Source organism: Petaurus breviceps, unplaced genomic scaffold (genome assembly GCF_028583685.1).
Source record: "Petaurus breviceps papuanus isolate PSGF00001 unplaced genomic scaffold, PetGlider_PUasm1.0 64, whole genome shotgun sequence".
Classification (NCBI taxonomy): Eukaryota; Metazoa; Chordata; class Mammalia; order Diprotodontia; family Petauridae; genus Petaurus; species Petaurus breviceps.
Window position 1 is genome coordinate 7681239 of NW_027186428.1, and position 24192 is coordinate 7705430.

The 24192-nt window shown below is 38.0% G+C and overlaps 1 protein-coding gene across 2 annotated transcripts in view; it reads right to left on the minus strand.

Moving 5' to 3' along the window:
• LOC138173780 (solute carrier family 22 member 4-like) overlaps positions 1 to 24192 on the minus strand; it is an 84389-nt gene that overhangs the window by 58764 nt on the left and 1433 nt on the right. The window lies entirely within an intron of this gene.

The following is a 24192-nucleotide window of genomic DNA, read 5'->3' on the forward strand; positions in this document are numbered from 1 at the left end:
TTCCATAACATGCATATACCACAACTTGTTCAGCCATTCCCCAATTGATGGACACCCCCTTAATTTCCAATTCTTTGCCACAACAAAAAGAGCTGCTATAAACATTTTTGTACATATGGGTCTTTCTCCCATTTCTATGATCTCTTTGGGATATAACCCTAGGAGTGGTATTGCTGGATCAAAGGGTATGAAAGTATTTATAGCCCTTTGGGCATAGTTCCAGATTGCTTTCCAGAAAGGCTGGATCAGTTCACAACTCCACCAACAATGCATTAGTGTTCCAGTTTGCCCACATCCTCTCCAGCATTTGTCATTTTCCTGTTTTGTCATCTTAGCCAATCTAACTGGTGAGATGTGGTACCTCAGAGTTGTTTTGATTTGCATTTCTCTAATCAATAGTGAATTAGAGCATTTCTTCATGTGCTTATAGATAGCTTTAATTTCTTTCTCTGAAAACTGCCTGTTCATATCCTTTGACCATTTATCAATTGGGGAATGACTTGTATTCTTATAAATTTGACTCAGTTCTCTGTATATTTTAGAGATGAGTCCTTTGTCAGAGACATAGGTTGTAAAGATTCTTTCCCAATTTCCCACCTCCCTCCTAATCTTGGTTACATTGGCTTTATTTGTACAGAAACTTTTCAATTTCATGTAGTCAAAATTATCCATTTTACATTTTATAATGTTCTCTAATTCCTGTTTCGTCATAAAGTCATTCCCTCTCCACAAGTCTGATAGGTAAACTATTCCTTGTTTTAGCAGACTGCTTACAGTATCAACCTTTATACCTAGATCATGAACCCATTTAGACTTGATTTTGGTATATGGTGTTAGATAATGGTCTATGTCCAGTTTCTGCCATACTATATTCCAGTTTTCCCAGCAGTTTTTGTCAAATAGTGAGTTCTTATCCCAAAAACCAGGGTCTGGGGGTTTATCAAACAATACATTACTGTAGTCGTTGACTTCTGAATCTCGTGTGCCTAATCTATTCCATTGATCCACTCTTCTATTCCTAAGCCAGTACCAAGTAGTTTTGATGACTGCTGCTTTATAGTACAGATTGAAATCTGGTAAAGCTAGTCCACCTTCCCTAGCATTTTTTTTTCATCAATTCCCTTGATATTCTGGACCGTTTATTCTTCCAGATGAATTTTGTTACTATTTTTTCTAACTCTATAAAGTAGTTTTTTGGTAAATTAATTGGTATGGCACTAAATATATAATTTAATTTAGGTAAAATTGTCATTTTTATTATATTAGCTCGACCCAGCCATGAGCAATTGATATTTTTTCCAATTAGTTAGATCTGACTTTATTTGTGTGAAAAGTGTTTTGTAGTTATGATCATACAGGTCCTGGGTTTGTTTTGGCAGGTAGATTCTCAAATATTTTATAATGTCTACAGTAACTTTAAATGGGATTTCTCTTTCTACTTCTTGCTGTTGAGTTTCATTGGAAATATATAGGAATGCCGAGGATTTATGTGGGTTTATTTTATATCCGCAACTTTGCCAAATTTATTTATTGTCTCAAGCAGTTTTTTACTTGATTCTCTAGGATTCTCTAAGTATATCATCATATCATCTGCGAAGAGTGATAGCTTGGTCTCTTCTTTGCCTAACTTGATTCCTTTGATTTCTTTTTCTTCTCTAATTGCTACTGCTAACATTTCTAGTACCAGATTGAATAAGAGGGGTGATAGTGGACACCCTTGTTTCACCCCTGATCTTATGGGAAATGCTTCCAGCTTCTCCCCATTTTTGCTGATTCTTTTTAACAAAAGTTACATCTGGAATTGGCTCAGAGAATGGCAATCTGAGGTAGCCTGTGTTCTGGAAATCTGAAGTGAGAGGATCCCAGCTATTTCATGGGTCATCCTGGGCAAATCACTTAACTTGGCCTTCCTTTATTCATCTGAAAAATGAGGCTGAACTAGACAATCTCTAATATTTTTTCAGGACAGCTGGGTGGTGCAGGGAGTAGAGTGCCAGGCCTAAAGTCAGGAAGACTCATTTTCATGAGTTCAAATCTGGCCCCAGACACTTCCTAGCTGTGTGACCCTGGGTAAGTCACTTAATCCTGTTTGCCTCAGTCTCCTCATCTGTAAAGTGAGCTGGAGAAGGAAATAGTAAATCACTCCAGTGCCTTTGCCAAGAAAACCCCAAATGGGGTCAATGAAAAATTAGACAGGACTGAAAAATTACTGAGCAACTCAAGACACCTTTCAGCTCTAAATCTTGTGATCATAAGTTAAGGAATTTATGCGAGCTTTCCTCATGGTCATCAAGAATGAAGCTTTCGCCATCATACAGTCAGAGCCTGTCTTATTTGGCTACAGTCATTCATTTAGGCATTTAGTATTCTACTCTGAGGGGCAGCTAGCTAGGTGGTACCATAGGGCACAGAGGGCTGGGTCTGAAGTCAGGAAGATTCATCTTCCTGAGTTCAAATCAACTTCAGACACTTACTAGTTGTGTGATCCTGGGCAAATTACTTAACCCTTGTTTGCCTCAGTTTCCTCACCTTTAAATGAACTAGAGAAGGAACTGGCAAACCATTCCAGTGTCTTTGCCAAGAAATGGGGTCACGTGAAGAGTCAGATGTCACTGGAACAGTGCAATGACAACAACAGCTCTCCTCTAAGCTGACCTCACTGCCTCTATAGGCTGTATACCTGAAAGTCTATCAAAACATTTTGCACTTAGTGGTGGAATGTCCCAATAGATTAACAAGGCCTTAGAGGATTTCAGAGGAATTCAGAGAAACAGTGCTGAGACCTTTTCAGTAAATGTTTCAAATCCAAAAAGGTTGGACATTTTGACTGGAACAAATGGAACCCAGGCACGGGGCAAACTTGGGATAAGTTCCAGAGATGGTTATGGGTTGCTATGAGAGTTCTCTCTTCTTAATGCAGGGATCCTGAAATGTTTATCCTCTTCTCAGAGGAAAACATACATATCTGCAGCCCCTTTATTCTAAATAGTGGAGGCATGGGGGTAAATAATTCACCTGCACAGTATAGATTTGGCTGAATGATTCCCATGAATATATTACATGGATCCTGGCAACCTCATAGCTGCTAAGGAATGAGATGTGGGAAGCAATTGTGGGAGGCAGAAGGAATGGGGCAGAATAAAGAGTGGAATAGTCACTAAAAGGATAATTCAGACCCAAAGCAGTGTTACTCAGGGGCAGTCTGTGTGTTTATACCTTAAACAACAACAGTTTGTGGTGAGTGCAGATAACAAGCACTTAGCACATTCCCTCCCAAGTGAACTGTCCTCAGCAAAAGATGGAAGGATGGATTTTGGTTGCTTGTTGCTTTTAAACAGTGTGCCTTTGCCAGCAGTGAGTGTCTTTAAATGGAGAAGACATCAAGTGTCTCTTCTTTAGTCTATATCTACTCTTTGTATAGCTTTCTTAATTGAGCTCTCAAAACCCCTTCCAATTAGTCCTTTCCTCCTCTAATCTCTGCTCGTCCTCTAGCAGTAGGCCTAAGGCAGAAGGACATTCTTGGTCACATGAGGCATCTGGAGGTGTGGTGGGATCTGGTGCTCAAGGGTCAAGAACTGTAGGTCAGTAGGAAGCAAGGCCCAAGGGCCCAAGCCTGTCTGTCTGGAGAGCAAACTAGGGCCTTAGGTCTATGTCTGACCTGAAGACCCAGGTCATTAGAAGTACTCTACTCACTGGTAGCCCAGGCCAGAGCCCTGTCCTCTAAAATCCAGATGTCCCTGGAAGGAGCTTAGGCTGACCATGATCTATGCTATGAATTCATACAGTGCTTTGGGTAAAGCAGCCCCTCGGCAGTGACACTCAGTGTCCTAACAAAGCAAAAAGTTGGTTTAACTTAGTGTGTGACATATCTAGAAATGAACATCCACCTTTCTCAGAGGCCTTTGGAATTAAGCTCTCTGGAAGTCTTGCCTGTTTATTTGGGAATTGTGCTAGGATTCAGTCACTGAGTATCTTGCTCAGTAAAATGATTCCTCCTTTTCCCCAAATCACCAGAGAAGGGTTATCACAGCATGCTTAAGGTTCATTGTTGGCCCCAGGAATCAGCCCAGTATGGAATAAGGATGAAGTACATAGGAGAGGCTTTTCCCTGGCAGGATGGGGGTATTTGGATTCACCAGTCTACATTTTCCCTTGCGAGGTGGCCAGTGGCAGCCCCACTGTTGTCCTCTATCTCTACTTCAGCCCCACTTGAGGGGGATGCCATATCAGTCGAAATTCCCCCAAATTCCATGCATGATGCTAACATGCAGCAGTGAGATAGAAAGTGGGTAACTCTTATCTTGGGACCTTGGCCAGAAGCCAGAGACCTGGGAACTTCTGTTCAAACTGATAAGATTAGGGTGCTAAAGACCAGGAGCTAGACCCTGCTGCTGCTGAGAGCCTTAAAGGAGGGCTCCCATCCAGGTAGGAGAAACTGCCCATTTCACAAAACTCAGCAGAATCCAAGCTGTCCTTCCAGAACTATAATAGTCAGACATTCATGGTGCCTAAAGGATAAAAAATTATGAGTGCCTGTATTTCTTGGTGATCTAGAGATCTCTTTCAAGCCATCAAGTTATCCATTTCCCCACCCTTCAATGGGATAATTGATCTCTCTCACTGGTCCTGAAAATCAGGCATGGGAAATTTTGGGGTTAAAAAATAAATCCCAGATGCAGACAGTTAGGTGACACACTGGATAGGAAGACCTGAGCTCAAATCCAGCCACAGTTACTTCCTAGTTGTGTTACCCTGGTCAAGTCACTTAATCTCTATTTGCCTCAGTTTCTTCATCTATAAAATGGGGAGAATAATAGCATCTACCTTAAATGATTTGTTGTGAGGATCAAGGGAGGTAATATTTGTAAACCACTTAGCACAGTACCTTGCACATAATAGGTGCTATATAAATGCTTATTTCCTTTCCCTTCAATCTTCCCTCATGCCTGGGTACCATGGTGTAGAAACACTTTGCATACTTGGAGTCAGAAGAAAGTTGCAATGAGTTGCAATCCTTCTCTAGATACTAGCTGTGTGACCACAGGCAAGTCAATTAACTTCTCTGAACCTCTGTTTCCTTGGTGGTAAAATGGGGTTAAAAATTCCTCTAATGCCCACCTCACATGGTTGTTGTAAGGCTTATATGATAGGATGTATGTAAAGTGCTTTGCAAACTTTGAAGCAATGTAGAAATTTCAGCCATTTTTTAGTTGTGTTCAACCCTGCATGACCCCCTGTGAGATTTTCTTGACAAAGATACTGGAGTGGTTTGCCATTTCCCTCTCCAGCTCATTTTTAAGATGAGGGAACTGAGGCAAAGAGGGTTAAGTGACTTTCCCAGGGTCACACAGCTAGTAAGTGTCTGAGGTCAGGTTTGAACTCTTGAAAATGAATCTTCTTGACTTTAGACCTGGCACTCTATCTGCTGTGCTAGCTAGCTACCCAAATGGAGGAATAACGTTTGTTACTCTTCCATTTAGTTTCTCTTCAAAAGCTTTGGCTTGAGATTCTTTCCACTCAAAGTTTAGCCCCAAGAATGTCCATGTGTCATCCCCTTAAGCTTCCAGAGCCAATCAAATATTCCTTGCTCCCAGTTGAGACTCCTTGCTTCCCAGGCTGAGAGTGTCACATGTTCCACCTTATCTTCTCTGCCCAAGGAGAAGGGGCAACACATGGTCCATTTTTATGGTTAGTCAAGATGGACATTCTGGTGACCTTTAACTTTTCAGGGATAAAAACTATTAAGACTGACAGGAAAATGGAATAGTTTGTAGTGGAGAGGCTAGGCTGACGGGAGAATACTCAACCATGAAGCTTCATGGTAGAGGTTAAGGGAAAGAGCAAAATTCTCATTTTCATAGCAGCAGTGTGAGGAGAATGTTCTTTCCCTGTCTGTCTTGGGAGCTCATATTTGTGATGCCTTGTGATAGAGTAGAACAAAATCAGATTGAAGACTTTTTAAGCATGACCTTAAAAAAGAAAATGTTTAGGAAAAACTTCACTACTTATCTTAAGTCCACACTTTATGGAAACATCTCCTTAACTTGCTCTATGCAATTCTCTGCTCAACATTGCTTTGCCATTGTGTTGAGGTAATATGAAGCAGAATCATGAATGTGGAGTCAGGAAGACCTTATTTCAAATTCCACCTGTGATATTTACTGGCTGTGTGACTATGAACAAATTACTTTTTTTCTGAGCCTCAGTTTTTTCATCTTTAGGTTAGGGATTTGATTTGTTGTTTAGTCCTTTCAGTCATGTCTCCATTTTAGGGTTTTCTTGGCAAAGATACTAGAGCAATTCCCCATTTCCTTCTCCAGTTCATTTTTCAGATGAAACAGTGAACATAGCGATCAAATTATTTACAGAGAAAACTGAGGCAAACAGGGTAAAGTGACTTGCTCAGGGTCACACAGCTTCTAAGTGTCCGAGGCTGGATTTGAACTCATGAAGATGAATCTTGATTCCTTGCCCCGTATTCTATCCACTGCACCACCTAGCTGCCCAAGATTCTGGATGATAATAATAATAATGATACATATTATTAAGACCTGTGGGTCTTGGTGGAGAAATGAAAATGATACATCCCATCAGTTCTGCCTGACATTACAACTTAGTACCAACTCATGCTGCTAAAAACCAATGTGCAGAATGGAGTGTATAGGTCTGACTCTGAGGAATTTCTTTCTGTACTAATTATACCTTTCTTTACTGGTACAGGAATCTCTCATACACAAGCCTTCCAAGTGAACCAGTGCCAGAGGTCATCAAAAATGTAAACAAACTGATGGCTGAGCTCCTGAGGATAGTCTCTGGCAGTGTGTGACTCCTTATATGGGAAGAACAACAACAAAAAAAAGAGTGATGGTATATAAGGAAACTGGAAAGAGCCTTTGTTTATCAGCTGCCAACCTTCATTCATTCATAGTTTCTCCAAAAGAATTAAATGAGAAAGACACTGGCATGAGATATCAAAAGGAATCTTGCCAAAGAAAAACAATCTCCACAATATTCAAAAGCAATTTGAATGCTTACTCCAAAGCATAATGACTAGGAATCCTCAAAATTAATTTTTAAAAAAGCATTCAAGGAGATAATCAAGTCAAAGAATTCTTTCTCTTCCTCCCTCCTCTCTTTCCCTCTCTCCTCTCTATCTCTGTCTCTGTCTCTCTCCCTCCCCCCCCCTTTCTTCTTTTTGTCTGTCTGTCTGTCTCTCCCTCCCCTCCTCTTAAGGAATTAAAAGAAAAATTAGCAAAAATATCAAAAGATTAAATAAAATAGCTGAGTGTAACTAAAGAATCTTAGGACAGATGATGAAACAACAGTTTAGAAATATTCATTGAAGCACCAGCCCTGGAGTCAGGAGGACCTGAGTTCAAATCTGACCTCAGACACTTAACACAAAACTAGCCATGTGACCTTGGGCAAGTCACTTAACTCCAATTGCCCTGCCTTCCACCTCTAAAAAGAAAAAAAAAGAAATATTCATTGAAAATGTAAACAAACAAACATAGATTGGATAAAAACCAATTATTACTGGAAGACAGAATAGCAGAAACAAAGGAAACAAAAAAAGCACAATGAATTATTTAACTGAAAGAAGATTTAGAAAAAATGTGAACAAAAAATGGCAAATGTAGAGAAAAGAGCAAAAAGAGGAAATTGAGCTGACTAAAAAATAAGAAGAAAATTATTTGACCAATATGTTGCAGGAAAGTATATATTAAAATTTCTCAGAAAGGCTGAAAAATGAAGGATGTATTTTAAATCAATAGAACTCATAGGAAGGAAACTAGCAGTGGTGATTCCCAAATTCAACTCACCCAGAAACACTATTGTCAAGCTTCAAAACTATAGAAGGAGACAATTTTATAAGTAGTCAATGAAAAACAGCTTTTATTTAAACAAACCACTAATTAGAATTCTAAAAGATTTTTCCATGAACATAAGAAATGACAGAAGAGGTTGAAGTATGATTTACCCAAATAGAAAAGGTAGAAGAATTCACCCTCAAATTATTTTCCAAGAAAATTTGGGCATGCTTTTTGAAGGCAAAAGATAGTAATTAAAATTATTTAATAAATATAGAAGTGCCATGTTAAAATAGCTTTTGACATTTAGAAGCAAGCACAGAGCTTCTAGCATAAACTTGATTAATCATATACATAGGTAGTTTACAATATCAGTTGCAACACTAACAATTAAATAATATATCCATGTAATTACCAGAAGAAGACAAAAATCAAGGCAGAGAGAACCCTAGACAAGGTATAAAGTCCTCATTGTTCTCTGATAAGATTTTTGTTCTGATACAGATTCAGTATCATGGCTATGTCACACACCTGAGATTTGCCTTTGGCCTTGTTCAGAGATCAGAAGAAGAGCTAGGAGGTTATTTGATATTCAGCAGCCTTGAGTTCTTTCTATTTGCAGGTGGGCCTTATCTAAAAGTCAATGAAAATTTGGCAAAAAAAGATGGATCAAAGAAAAGATAAGATATTTAGAATGAATAAGACAATGGTTACTGAGGATGGAAAAAAGGGAAAAATTCTATACTTATTTCATTTTCTCTGCCATGGAAAATAATTTTTGAACTGGAAAAGATAATGAAAATAAGGAAACTATATCCAAGGTATGTAGGGAGATAGTCCACCTAATTATCTTCCATGAGTCACCAAACCCAGATGAACTACAAGCGAGGATACAAGAAGAAATTGTAGATACAATTGCTGAGTTACAGTGAATGATATTTGAAAGTTGGCAGGAAAGCTGCTTGAGTTTTATTATTTTTTATTATCTGTCTATTCATTTATTATTTTGGTATTTATTTTTTTCTGTAAAGTGGGATTGGTGAAGCCTGAGAACTATAGGCTAGTAAATTTGATTGCGATTTCTGGAAAAATTCTTAAGCATATTAAAAGGATAGTTAATACAAATCTAGAAATGGAAGCAGTGATCCCAAAGCCCCCATGATTTCATCAACAACTTGCCATACTAGACTAAACTAATTGCATTTTTTGACAGGAAAACTAGATAGATGAGGAGAATACTACAGATATTTTAGCTAAGTTTTTCACAAAGTCTCTCGTGTTATTTTTATACATAATGAAGAAATGTGGGCTAGATCACAGTACAGTTAGGTAGATGAGTAGGGCTGCAAGGTGGCACAGTGGATAGAATGCAAGGCCTAGAGTCAGGAAGATCTGAGTTCAATTCTGGTCTCAGACACTAGCTAAATGACCCTGGGAAAGTCATTTAACCTGTTTGCTTCAGTTTCCTCATCTGTAAAATGGGAACAGTTATAACACATACCTCCCAGGTTGTTGTGAGGATCAAATGAGAATAAGTGCAAGGTGCTTAGCACAGTGCCTGGTACATAGTAAGAGCTTTAAAAATATCTATGATGATTAAAAATCAAATTGGAAGGCTAAAGGTTAGTGATTAACGGTTCAGTGTCAACTTGGAGGGGGTGTTGTAGTAGAATAGCCAAGGGTTCTGACCTTGGTTTTGTGCTGTTCCACTTTAAAAAATTACTCAGATTCTTTTATTTTTTAAAATTTGCTAAAAATTTTATTATTATTAACATTTATTTTTAAAAATCTTTGCTATAAATATTTTTGTACATATGATTCCTTTCCCTTTTTCTTTGATCTCTTTGGGATACAGACCTAGGAGTAGTATTGCTGGATCAAGGGATATGTGTGATTTAAAGCTCTTTGGTATAGTTCCCTATTGCTCTCCAGAATGGTTGGATCAATTCATAACTCTACCAACAATGCATTGCTGTTATTATTGTTGGTTCATTTCAGTCATGTCCAGCTCTTTGTGACTCCATTTTGGGTTTTCTTGGCAAAGAAACTAGAGCTGTTTGTCATTTCCTTCTCTATCTCATTTTATAGATGAGAAACTGAGGCAAATAGGGTTAAGTGACTTGCTTAGGGTTACACAACTAGCCAGTGTCTGATACTGGATTTGAACTCATGGAGATAAGTCTTCCTGATTCCAAGCCCAGTGCTCTATCCACTGCACAACCAAGCTATGCCTAACAGTGTATTATTGTCTCGATTTTTCCACATCCTTTCCAATACTTGTCATTTTCCTTTTTTGTCATATTAGCCAATCTGTTGAGTATAACATAGTACCTGTGAATTGTTTTAATTTGCATTTCTCTAATCAATACTGATTTAGAGCATTTTTTCATATGAATACATATATCTTTGATTTCTTCTTCCAAAAACTACCTGTTCATATCCTTTGACAAGTTATCAATGGGGAATGACATATTCTTATAAATTTGACTCAATTCTCTATATATTTAAGAAAGGAGGCTGTTATCAGAGAAACATGTAAAATTTTTATTCCAGTTTCCTGCTTTCTTTCTAGTCTAATCTTCCAGATTGGTTTTGTTTCTGCAAAACCTTTTAAATTTAATGTAATCAAAATTATCCATTTTGTATCCCGGGCTTCTATCTTTTGGTTGGTCATAAAGTCTTCACTTATCCATAGATCTGACAGGTAAAATATTCCATGCTCCCCTAATTTGCTTCTGACACACCCTTTCTGTTTAAATCCATCTTTTCTGGACCTTCTCTTGGTGTGAGGTGTTGGTCTTTATCTAGTTTCTGCCAAGCTGTTTTCTGGTTTCCCCAGCAATTTTGCCAAATAGTGAGTTCTTGTCCCAAAGGCTTGGATCTTTGTGTTTATTAAACACTAGATTACTGAGGTAATTTACTACCATGTATTATGTACCTAATCTATTCCACTGATCCACCACTCTATTTCTTAGCCAGTAAGATGTTTTGATAATTACTGCTTTGTAATACAATTTGAAATCTGGTACCGCTAGGCCACCTTCCTTCACATTCTTTTTCATTGATCCCTTTGATAGACTTTTGTTCTTCCAGATGAATTTTGTTATAATTTCTTGTAGTTCTGTAAAATAATTGTTGGTAGTTTGATTGGTATGACACTGAAGAGGTAAATTAATTTAGGTAGAAATGTCATTTTTAGTTATATTGACTTGGCCTACCCATGAACAATTAATATTGTTCTAGTTTTTTTTTTAAGTTGCATGCCCAATTCATTGATCTGCTCTTTCTTTATTTTATTGAGGTAAGTGTTTAAAGGTATAAAATTTCCCCTAAGTACTATTTTGTCTGCATCCCACAAATTTTGGTATATTGTCTCATGGTTGCCGTTTTAATGAAATTATTGCTTCTGTGATTTGTTCTTTGACCCACTTATTTTTCAGTATTAAATTATTTAGTTAATATATGACTATGGGAAAGCAAATAATTAATATTTGAATATCAGGCTTCTCTTTTATGAGATGGGAATGATAATTCCTACCCTACTTAACTTGTAGGGTTATTGTGAGAAAAATAAACCTTAAAGCACTCTAAAATGAGTTAAGCTTAGAAAAAAAATAAGTAAAATAATTTAAAATAATTAACTACACAATAGTTTCTGTCACCAGGACTCCATGGAAAATATTCACATGGGATTTTTCAGTGGAGGAAAAAAAAGCTAATGATGGGAACAACAGGAAGGATGAGAGGTATTTCATTCATTCTGTTATCCCTTCAACCATTTAACAGCCACTTATTAAGCACCTGCTATGTAAACTGATAGGCACTGGAAGAGACAAAATCAGGAGGAGAATGATTAAACTTTGGCATATAGATGAAATGAAATACAGTTGGGCATTAGTGAATCGAGAACATTTACTAAGAGACCCTTCTTACCCAGTCCATCCTTCAAATACCTTTTGCTACTATCTCTTCTTTCACCCCTGTCTCACATGAAGAGATTCCTTGCCAAGGCTATCCTCTATTTTTCATCTTATCTTCTCCATCAGATTGTTCTATCATCCTTACTCTCTCACTCATCTTCAATCTCTCCCTATCTTTTGATTACTTCCCTTCTGCTTACAAACATGCTCATGACTCAAAAACCCTCAATATATCCATTTACCCTTGCTATTGTTTCCCATTTCTTCCCCTCCCCTGCCCCCCACATTTTTTGCCTAAACTCCTTGAGAAAGGTCATCTATAGTCATTATCTCCATTTCCTTTCCATTAATTCTCTTCTTAGTTTTCTGCAATCCAACTTTCAATCTTATCATTCAACTGAAGCTGCTTTCTCCAAATTTACCAATGATTTCTTAATTGTCAATTCTAGTGGCCTTTTCTTGGTTCTTATTCTTCTTGACTTGTCTGCAGCATTTGACACTGCTGATCACCATCTTCCCCTTGATATTCTCTTCCCTCTAGGTTTTCATAACACAATTCTCTCCTAGTTCTCTCATTTGTCCGATAATTTCTTCTCAGTCTCCTTTGCTAGATCTTCATGCAGGACATGATCAATACCCATGGGTGTCCCCCAAGGTTCTTACCTGAGCCCTTTTCTCTTCTTGCTGCATACTATTTCACTCTCCAACGGATTCAATTGCCATCTTTATGCTGATGATTCTTGAATTGACTTATGTTGCTCTAACTTCTTTCCTGACTTCTGGTCTTGTATCTCTATCTACTGGACATCTTAAACTGGTTGCCTTGTAGATATCTACAACTCAAACATCTTTAAAAGTTCACTCACTAATTCTCCCCACTGATTTTCCTATTACAGTCAAGAGTAGTACCATCCACTCTGTCACCCAGGTTTCCCAAGGTGTCATCCTTGATTCCATATTATCTCTTATCCCACATATCTAATTTGTTACCAAGTCCTGTCAATTCTACCTTCCCAACATCTCTCCTCATGACACCTCCATCATCCTGGTGTGGACCCATATCTCCCCATTCTTGGATTATTGCAATAACCTACTGGTTGGTCTCTCTACCTCATCTTTCCCCACTCCCATTCATCCTTCATTCAGCAGTCAAATTGATCTTCTTAAAGGGTAGTTCTAATCATCTCATCCCCTACTCAGTAAATTTCAGTAGCTCCCTATTAACTGCAGGATCAAATACAAAATCCTCTGTTTGACTTCTAAATCTCTTTGTAACCTAACCCCCTCCTAACTTTCTAGTCTTCTTATTCTTTATTCATCTCCACATACACTCTAATGACACTGGCTTCCTTGTTCCTCTCACAAGTGTCCATCTCCTGATTCTGAGCATTTTCACTGGTCATCCTCCATGCCTGGAATGCTTTCCCTCCTCATGTTCATCTGCTGTTTACTCTGGCTTCCTTCTAGTCCTGGCTAAAATCCCACCTTCTATCAGAAGCCTTTCTTGATCCCTCTTAATTGTAGTGTCGTTCTTCTGTTGATTATTTCCAATTTATCCTTTATATGGCATATTTCTTCATAGCTATTTGCATGTTGTTTCCCCCATTAGACTGTGAACTCCTTAAGAGCAGAGATTGTTTCTGCCTTTCTTTGTATTTCTAGTGCTCAGCCAAGTGCCTGGCACATACTTAATGCTTAATAAGTAAATACAGAGTAAAATAAAAATAACCAGAAGAACAACATACACAGTAACTCCAACAATGCAAATAAAGCTGAACCTGGAGCAAAATTCAAACACCAGTGACAGTTCCAGAGAACATAAAGGTAACCTCTCTTCCTCCTCTTGGGAAAGCAGGGAATAGGGGTTACAAAGGCAGAATGTCGCATATATTAGTCAGATGAAGTCACTGAATCAGTTGTTTTTATTGAATTGGTTTTTTAAAAGTTTTTGTTAGGACTCAACAAATGAGAACATTTCCATATACAAAAGGAAGACAGGAATAAGCATTTATTAAGTGCCTACTGTGTGCCAGGCATTGAGCTAAGTATTTTTACAAACATTATCTCATTTGATCTTCACAAAAACCCTGGGAGGGAGGTGCTATTATTATCCTTATTTTACAAATGAAGTAACTGAAGCAGACAGAAATTTAGTGACTTGTCCAAGGTTGGACAGCTAGAAATGAAGCTGGATTTGAACTCAGGTCTTCCTGACTCCAGGGCTGGTGCTCTATTCACTGCACCACCTAGCTGCCCCCATCATTTATTTATGTTACATTTTTAGTTCCAAGTTCTTTCCTTCCCTTCTTCATTTCCAACCCTGTATTAGAGAAGGCCAACATTTGATCTTTGCATTTATCAAACACAAGTTTGATAAACATAGTAATTGACTACTGTGTATTATATATCTACTCTATTCACTCATCCACCATTGTATTTCATAGCCAGTATGAGATAGCTTTTATAATTACTGCCTTATAGTACAGTTTAAGATCTGGTACTACTACATTTCTTTCCCCTACAGTTTTTTTTCATAAATTTCTTTGATATTTATGACCTTTTGCTCTTCCATATACATTTTGTTATTATTTTTTCTAGCTCAATAAAAATATTTTTGGTAGTTTAATTGGGTTGGCACTTAGTAAGTAGATTAATTTAGGTAGAATTTTCATTTTTGTTACATTGACTCAATTCAACCATAAACAATTAATGTTATTTAAATCTAACTTTATTTGTATAAAAAGTTTTTTACAATTATGTTCACATAGTTTTTGGGTTCCTCTTGGCAGTCATAACAAACACCTTTTTCTGGAGATATCCTATTTGCCATTTCTTAAGGTATAATTATTCCCACAAGTTTTGGGTCAACTTCCTGCTCAACCAGATATTGCCAAGGACACCTATAGCCTGTGTATAACATTCTGTATCTGTAGGGAGCAAAAGTTGAGAACTCTCCTTAGAAAGCTTCAGGGTGGTTAGAAAGCCCCAAGGTGGGAACCTCAAAAGCCGCAGGGAGTAACAGTATTCAACAATGCAGTGTATCAACTTGTGCATGCAGGCTGCAGCCCTCAGACCAGGGCAGCCTAGGTGGAAGGTTTCTGAGTGTCTAACACTGACTTGTGAGATATCAGAGAGAACCTTGGAGATCTAGCACTCTGAACCTCAAAAATTCAGATTGTGTTTAATCTAGAGATCACTGAAAGAACCTAAAGGACCCAGAGCAGGGTTGACCATCCCATCTAAGATTATGGTAGGGGAATAGATAAGATGCTGGCCCTGAAATGAAGCCGTAATTCAGGAACTAAAGCCAGATAGATGAATGAACCAAATAAGACACCATCCAATTAAAAAAACATTATTACAAATCTATCTTCCCTCAAAGGGAAAAAAAATTTGATTTTCCACAAGGATTACATGACTACCTAGAAGAAATGAAGCAAGAGATTAAAAAAAAAATCTCTGTAAAAAAGAATGAGAATGAGAATTAGAATGAGCTTAGAAGAGGAAGTGGTGAACCTTACCCAAGAATTGAAATCCCCGAAAACCAAAACAGACTAAACAGAAATCAGTTACTCCATGAGACAGCAAAAAATACTAGAACACAATAAAATGACTGGAAAATAGGAAAATAATGTAAGATATCTGACATAAAAACAATTGACCTGGAAAACAAGTCAAGGAGAGATAATTTAAGCATCATTGGACTCTGTGAAAACCATGATTAAAAATAAAAAGCCTGAATTTTTCACAAATGAAAACTGCCAAGATGTATTAGATACAGAGGTCAAAGCAAAAATAGAAAGAATCCACTGATCACCTCCACAGAGGAATCCCAAAAGGAAAAGTCCCAGGAATTTCATAGCCAATATCCAACCTCTCACAGCAAAGGAAATATATAGTAATCATCTGAAAAGAAAGAAACAATTAAAGCATCAAAGAATTATAGTCAGGAGCACACAAGGCCTAGTAGATTCTACTGAAAACAAAACAAAACCAAGAAACATGAGAAGATTTAGAAATATGACATTCCAAAAGGCAACAGATATAGGCTTACAACCTAGAATAATTTCACCCTGCAAAGCTCAGTATTGGATCTGATTGTGATGGACTACTTCTGTGCTATAAGAAATGATGAGCTTGTAGATTTTAGAAACACATGGAAAGACTTGCATGAAATAGTGAAGAGTGAAATGAGTAGATGAGAACCAAGTAGAGGGAACCAAGAGTAGTAGAGAACCAAGAGAATGTTGTACACAGTAACAGCAATATTGTTATAAGAACAACTTTGAGTGGATGAGGACCTATGAAGGAAGATGCTACCTGCTTCCAAAGAGCTGACAAACAGAAGCATGTATAGTATGGTTCTACATATATGTGATGGGGTACTTGGGGTCTAGATCAATTTGTGAAACCAACTTGTAAAACCAGTCTGTTCAATTGTAACTGCAATCTGTCCTTTCCCACCCTTGAGAACTGCCCCTTCTCCCTATACCACACTCCACCTAGGCAACACCCTGTGACCCCTTTTGTTCTTACTTAATCTCTTCATTTCTTCTGGGGGGGGGGCTGGCCCACACCCTCCTTTGTCCTTGCCTTTTGTCTCCTTCAATAGGGCCCAAAATCTTATCTAAACTATCTATTCACATGTTCCTCTCGGTCAGCTCTGACCTTTGTCTATGCACTGAGGCCCCTCCCGTCTGGTCAGCCCTGACAATGGCAGCCCTACCCTTTAAAGGTAAAAGCATGTACCCCTCTCACTGGCAGGTCCCCTAAAGGACTCTTGCCCGCTTCTCATGGAAGCGTAACAATAAACTTCTACAACTCTCACTTCAATTAAGTCTGAGACCTTGAATTCTTTCCAGGCTCTATTGCAGGTTTTCAGGTCTTAGATAAGATCAGAATTCCTGCTGAACCTATTGGGATCCCGTCCCCCATTATATGTATATATACATATATGTATATTTGTGTCTAATGTAACCATCTATAGGGTGGGAGGGGAGAGAAAAAAAATGAGCCTTAAAAAAATTGAAGATTTTTGAGCAATCCTTATGAAAAGACCAGAGCAGAATAAGAACATTGAAATACAAAAAAAGGGTCCAGAGAAACCTAGAAAGTTAAATTTATTTGAAAGGAGCTGAATGATGATGACGTAGTGTTCACATTCTAATAGGGAGAGAAGAAACAAGTGTCCCTTCAGAAACTTAATATGTTCAAAGAGTATTAAGGAAGGTAAGAGAAAACAAAAATCTTGAGGACAGATGGATTGTTTCTGTTCTAAGGGTTTTAAGAGAAGGAAGAGGAGGGAGGATAAAAGAAGACAAACTGTAAAGTAGAAAGAAGGAAGAAGGGGGTATAATTTGCTACTTTTCATAACAGGGGTGAGTATGAGGAAAAGTGTTCTTCTTCCTCTCCGAGAAGCAGGGTTCCTCTTAGGAGGTGATTAATGGATTCTTTCTATCTTTACTTTGGTCTCTGTACCTCACAGATCTTGGTACTTTTCACTTGTGATTTCTTTTTTTTTTTTTTTAAGCAACCGGGGTTAAGTAACTTGCTCAAGGTTACACGGCCAGTTATTATTTCTGGGTGTGGTGCTGAGTATCTGAGCCTGGATTTGATCCAGGTCATCCCGACACTGGAGCCGGTGCTCTTACTCGCTGAGCCACCTGGCCGCCCTGACTTGTGATTTCTTAAAATATAGTGTCCAGGCTTTATTTTTTTTTTAAATATTGTTTTCACAGAGTCCAATGGAGACATGGAGAAAAGAGTGAGCATTAGATGACCCCCACTCATATAAAATGGATAAAGGAAGGTTGAACATACACACAGAAACAGTTTGGTATATAAATACATCCAACTCAACAGGGAAACAAGTGGGGATAGGTAAGGGAAGTTAAGAAAAAGGATAATACTGAAGAGGGAATAATCACAAGCAAAATAAATTTTCTAAAACAAATTCCTTTTGAAGGGAAAAATTAAAATGGGGGGAAGAGAATGCAAAGAACTAGAATCTAAGGGTGTGTGTATGTGTGTGTGTGTGTGCGCGCGTGCGCGTGCATGTGTGTGTTATATTGCCTCTCAGATCATTGAAGAATAGCTGAACAAATTATGATATATTGATGCAATGGAATCTTATCGCAACATAAGAATGACAAGAGAAGCTTTTAAAAAATCCTGGGTAGTATAAACTGATGTAGAATGAAGTGAACAGAAACCACAAAGACAACACCATTGTAAAGAAAAACAACTTTGAAAGATACAAGGATTCTTTTTTTTTTTTTAATGCAATCGGGGTTAAGTAACTTGCTCAAGGTTACACAGCCAGTTATTTTTGTGTGGGTGCCAAGTATCTGAGGCCAGAACTGATCCCAGGTCTCCCCACGCTGGGGCCGGCACTCTTACTCACTGTGCCACCTGGCCGCCCCATACAAGGATTCTGATCAAAGCTCTGACCAAACCACGTCTCTGGAGGACCTGTGATGAAACATGTTGCCCACTTCCTGACAGGCAGGTGATTGATATAAGACATAGGGATGTGCATTTTTGGATTTGGTCACTAAGTAATTCCTTTTGCTTGACCTTGCTTATTTGTTACAAGGATTTTTTCCTTTTCTTAGTTAACTGGCAGGGAATAAAAAGGAGAGGCGGAGTTAGCAACAGTGATGACGTGCACACACACAAAAATGAGAGCCATTTCAACATTTAAAAAAAATGTCTAGAAGAGAACAGAAGGAAGTTCAGAAGAAGCACAAACAAGACAGTTTTGAAAGCATAGAATTTACACATGTATATACATATTTTAAAAATCAAACAATGGAATGGAGATGCATAATTTCGCATAGAATCCTCTTTTTGCATTCTGCTATGTGTATGGAAATGCTCTTTTTTATGTTCAATTCAGAATAACAGAATAGTACATCTCACAGGGTTTTTGTGAGGATCAAAGGAGATATGTGTAAAGTGCTTAGCGCAGTACTTGGCACATAGTAGGTGCTATAAAAAGGCCTTTTTCTTTCCCCTAACTTTTTTTTGTAAAGTAAATAAGAAATTGTGTCTGCCCTTACGGAGTTTCCATGAAACAGGAGAGTATAGGACAGGTTTGCCAAAATTCATTATTCTGCATTAAATATTATACTCTTTTGCTCTATAGTTTTTGTAATAATAAAAATAATGCCAAGTAATACTAACAATATATGTATATATACCGATACACATATGTATGTGTATGTGCACACACACACACACACACACACACACACAGGGGAGGAGAAAAAAGAGAAAATGGGCCTTTAAAAAAACAGAGGACTTTTGAACAATCCTTAACGAAAAGACCAGAGCTTTTCTGAACTAAGTAATTAGTAATATTAAATAACTTTTGAAGTCTGAAGGAGAAATATGATTTCAAACTGAAGGGAATCAGCAAAAGTTTCCTAAAGGAGGTAGTACTGAACTGAGCTTTGAATGGAAAGTAGTATCTCAAAAGGTATTATTAGTAGGAGCACAGAGATTAGTGTGAGCAAAGTCTCAGGAGTGGGAAAATGTGGGACATGTACAAGAGATATCGGGTGATTCCACTTGGCTGTAGAATTACATATGTGGGAAGGAATAGTGAGAGTTGATATTGGAACAGTTGGACTTGCCAGATACCTTAAATGTCAAGCTAAAGAATTGAGATTTTATCCTTTAGAAATTAGAGAACAATGAGTGCAATGATCAAAAGACTTATGATGAAACATGTTACTCACCTCTTAGCAGAGAGATGATGGACTAGTGCAGATCAAAGCATCCATTTTCAGGCAAGGACATGTATCGAACCTTCCCTCACCTTCTTCACCCATTTAATTGTGCTTATTTGTTACAAGGGAGAATTTTGATTTGGATTATGTGTATATATCTGTGTAGGTTGGGTGAGTTAATGGGGAATGACAGAGATACAAAAAAAGAAAGAGAAAAGTATCAAGAAAATATTTAAAATACATAGGAGAAAATGAAAGTAAGTTCAGGTGATTAGAAAGGGTAATTTTGTTATTACCCTTCATTTTCAAATACTTTAAAAATTATTACTTTCAAATACAATCCTCTTTTTTGTTCTTGCACAGAGAAATGTTTGTTGTTGATTGCTAAGTTCATAAAAATTTCAATTTTAAAAACTGATAAAGAGAGCCATCAAATGCTGTTAAGCAGAGGAATAATCATTTTAAGAAAGGCAGGTAGGACCCAGGCCATGAGGACTGATGCTAAAGTTAATGTAGTCATCTTCCCTTTACCTTTCCTACATCCTTTTGCTGGATACATCCACAAGATCTGTCAGGAAAGGCTATTCCAAGGGCATTATAGCAACTCTCCAAGGCGAAAAGAAGCTGAAGAGAGGAGAGGGTTACAGCAACTTTGGGGTGATAAGTCATTAGGCTCCCAAAGAGTGCCCTCCTAGAGGAGAAAATTGCAAACTGCCTGCCTCTCCCAGAAATATCAGGTTTCTTTCCAGTAACAGAGAAAAGGGCAGATGCTTTGGTACTGCCAAGTCTTAGACTGTTTCCTTGGTAAGCCTTTATTCACCCTTTACTGTTTTCATGGCACAGACTTTCTTCGGCATTTGGGTTGTCTTTGTGACCTTCAAAGAGTTATAATACCTCTCCAGGAGGGGTTCCTAACCTTTTATCCTGGATCCCTTTGACAGTTTGGTGAAGCCTATGAACTTCTCAGGAGAACATTTTCAAATGCATAAAATAAAATACAAAGGAAACCAACTATATTGAAATACAGTTATCAACATGTGTAAATATGCATTCTACATATATACATATATATACAGATACATGTATTTATACACACATACACATATACACACATATATAGGTTCATGGACCTCATATTGCTATCCCTTGCTATGTAGGAACTCAGCCTTAAAGTGGTACTGGATACAAAGGCCATGCTCTCCCCATTCACCATTCAGAATACAAAATTTCAGCAAAAATTTGGAAACATCCCTTTATTCCCCTTTCCTGATTCTTTTCATTCACCTCCATTCTACTCTCCTTTTTTTTTTCCACTTTCACCAACCAATAAAGAAGCAAGGAAGGAAAAAAGAAAAAGAAGTGTCAGTGGGAATACACAGATGGGCCCAGGCTCCTTCTCCATCTCTCCAGCTAAGCAGAAGCAAGCACACGTTAGTGAGAGATGCTAAGTAGGGCAATGACCACGAAGTCCTTCCAAGTACCTTAAGCCTCAAGAGTGCTTTGTACCCTCTGTGCCATTTGTTCCCAACCAAATAAAATCCTTCCAAACCACAAAAGTTGCCGAGGAAATTTTAGGCCCTTTGTAAAAAAACAAACAAACAAACAAACCCCAAACTAACAATTATAAACTTCCAAAAGCAGAATGGGCTGCCTTCAGAGGCAGAACTCACTTGAAGTCTTCAATAATTGGAGGTCTTTAAGCAATAGGCCAGGACAGTGGTTTCCACCATTTTTTGTTCCTTGAACACCCTTTCAATAACAAAAAATGTTATGTGAACCCCCAGAGTAATTTAATATATAATTTACTAGTTATTAATTTATATAATATGTAATATTCTCTTAGATTTATTCACAAAGTACTTATAACTACAATGACTTTTGTTCAAAAAAGCTCATGATAGGGGTGGCCAGGTAGCACAGCGAGTTCCGGATGACCTGGGGGATCCAATCCAGGCTCAGACACTTAGCATTCACCCAGAAACACCTGGCCATGTAACCTTGAGCAAATTACTTAACCCCTATTGCTTAGGGGCGGCCAGGTGGCTCAGATACTTAGCACCACACCCAGAAATAACTGGCCCTGTAACCTTGAGCAAGTTATTTAGCCCCAATTGCTTAAAAAAAAAAAAGCTCATGATACTTTTTAATCACTACAGAAATGAACCTGTAAGGCTTCAAACACGCACATACTTGTTGTCACTGAAGAAAAATATATTTATAATACGATTGGGCAATTATTTATTGCTTAAGGCATTTATTATTAAAGAATTTTTAGTGTGAACTTCTTGGAGTTCCAAGCCATTAAATGGTCCACCCTTGGACCATTGTCATAAATTCCAAGGGGTTTGAGAACCATTACATGAGAATCACTGGACTGGGATATCATTTGTTGGGGATGTTAATAGAGGTAGTTTTTATTTGTTAGTTTGTTTCTTTTGTCACAAAGCCCTCTGAGATCCCTTCCAAATCCAACATTACATGAAAAGGTATAATGATGAGTGAGCTATTAAAGCCACTATTAGGAAAATGTGCTGAAAGTTATCAAAAATAAAAAAAGATGTATGCTTCGTGACTTCACGTGTATAATTGATATCATATTGCTTGCCTTCTCAATGAGTGGGGGAAGGACTGAAGGGAGGGAGAGAATTTGGAACTCAAATTTTTTTAAAAGTCACAAATAAATAATAAATTTATTAAAAATAAGAATAAAAAACAAAGGAACTATCTGTTCAAAGATTTTCATAGTGCCATAATTTGTAATTGCAAAAATAGAAATGCATCCTAAATGGCCAACAAAAGGGGAATGTTTTAATAAACTGTGGTACATTAATGTCATGAAATATTAAAATATAATTTAGACAATAAGAATCAGGAATACAAAGAAATCTGATGAGATCTATTTGAAATAATGCAAAACAAAAAAAATTGGGACTAGAAGAGTGTAATTTATACTAATTCTGAACATATTAGGAAAAGCCAATGAAAACGAATAAACAAAATATTTGATGAGAACTTAGAGTGACTAGAATAGTGGTATACTTTATGAATTAAAATTAGAATTTGGCCCACAGACTAAGTCAAGAGCTGCATAATAGAGGTAGGCCTACAGTACAATCCAGTCCCACCTTTCAACCCTCTTCACTCTGAAAACAAAGACTTGGGAGGAGAATTAGTAGTTTAGCACAAGATGTACAAAACCTTTCCCAAGTCACAGACTCCTTGTAATTAGTGCTGATGTTTGAAATTAAGTTGCTAATAAGCCAATTATTTTTTAAGCAATTGGGGTTAAGTAACTAGCTCAAGGTTACACAGACAGGTGTTTCTGGGTGGGTGCTAAGTGTCTGAGCCCAGATTCGGTCCCAGGTCATCCCGACACTGGGGCCAGTGCTCTTACTCGATGAGCTACCTGGCTGCCCCCTAATAAGCTAATCATTAAGAAGGATGGAACCAACAGTGTATGGTTAGGTGGAGCCAATGGCTTCAGGGGTGGGGAGCCTGTGGCCTCCAGACCACATCTAATGCTCTAGGTCTACTAGTCTCCTGCCTTTTGACTTAATCTAAACTTTAGAGAACAAATCCCTTGATTAAACCTTAGACAAGCAACTCCAGATAAAACAATTGGCAGCTAATAGGTGCTCCAGGATTCATACACACCCAGACAAATAGTATTGTCTCCAGCGCCCCACAGCAAAGACAATACTGGGCTCTGGAGTTTGTGATTGCTTAGCACAACAATGGGAACAGAGAAAATGATGGAAACAATTAAGGCAGCAAAAATAAGTTTTTCTTCTTAAACTTCTGACTACAGCCTCCTAGGTGATGACAAAAACAGACGTTAGGACTAGAATATTCTGCTGAGAGGAAAGAACACAGAATAAAGGGGTTTTCCTGGATTGAGAAAAATGAGGGGAAATGTGATTGTAAATTCCTTTAAGAAATATGAAGAAAGTGAGGCAGCTGGGTGGTACAGTGGATAGAGCACCCACCCTGGAGTAGGGAGGACCTAAGTTCAAATTCGGCCTCCAAAAAAATCCCCCAAATATGAAGAAAGTACAGTAGATACTAGGTGATACTATAGTGTGAGAGGGATCCTGGCAGAGAAGATAGTGGAGGAAATTCTCATACCTGGAATCCCCTTCCTTGGCAGACAAAATCAAAGATGGTTTCCTGACTTCCATTAACATATCAATAAACAAGTACTTTAATTTTATAAACTTCAACAAACACTTATTAAGTGTCCATTCTGTGCAAGTGTTGGAGGTAGACAAAAATTGAGAGCCTGACCTCTTCTCTCCCCTCCCCCCAGCTTTGTTATAAGCTGGGTGTGGGGGGAATATTGAATTTAATTGAATAGACAAATACTTCAGTGACATTTTTAATAACTATGGGTCCAGAGCCCTTCAGCAGCAAAGTCAACAAAAGATTACAAAATTAGTTGGTGGACCAACTTCAAAGCACCAGCCTGCTCAAGACTGGGCACTCAAGACAAGCCCCTAGCAGAACATCACCCAGATACCAGAAATGGGGTGGGAGTCACACACACACACACACACACACACACACACACAGAGAAAGAGACAGAGACAGAGAGGCAGAAACAGAGAAGAGACACAGACAGAGACAGAGAGGGGAGAGACACACGGTGGGAGAGAGAGACAGAGAGACAGAGACAGAGAAGAGACACAGAGACAGACAGACAGAGACAGAGAGGAGAGAGAGAGAGAGAGA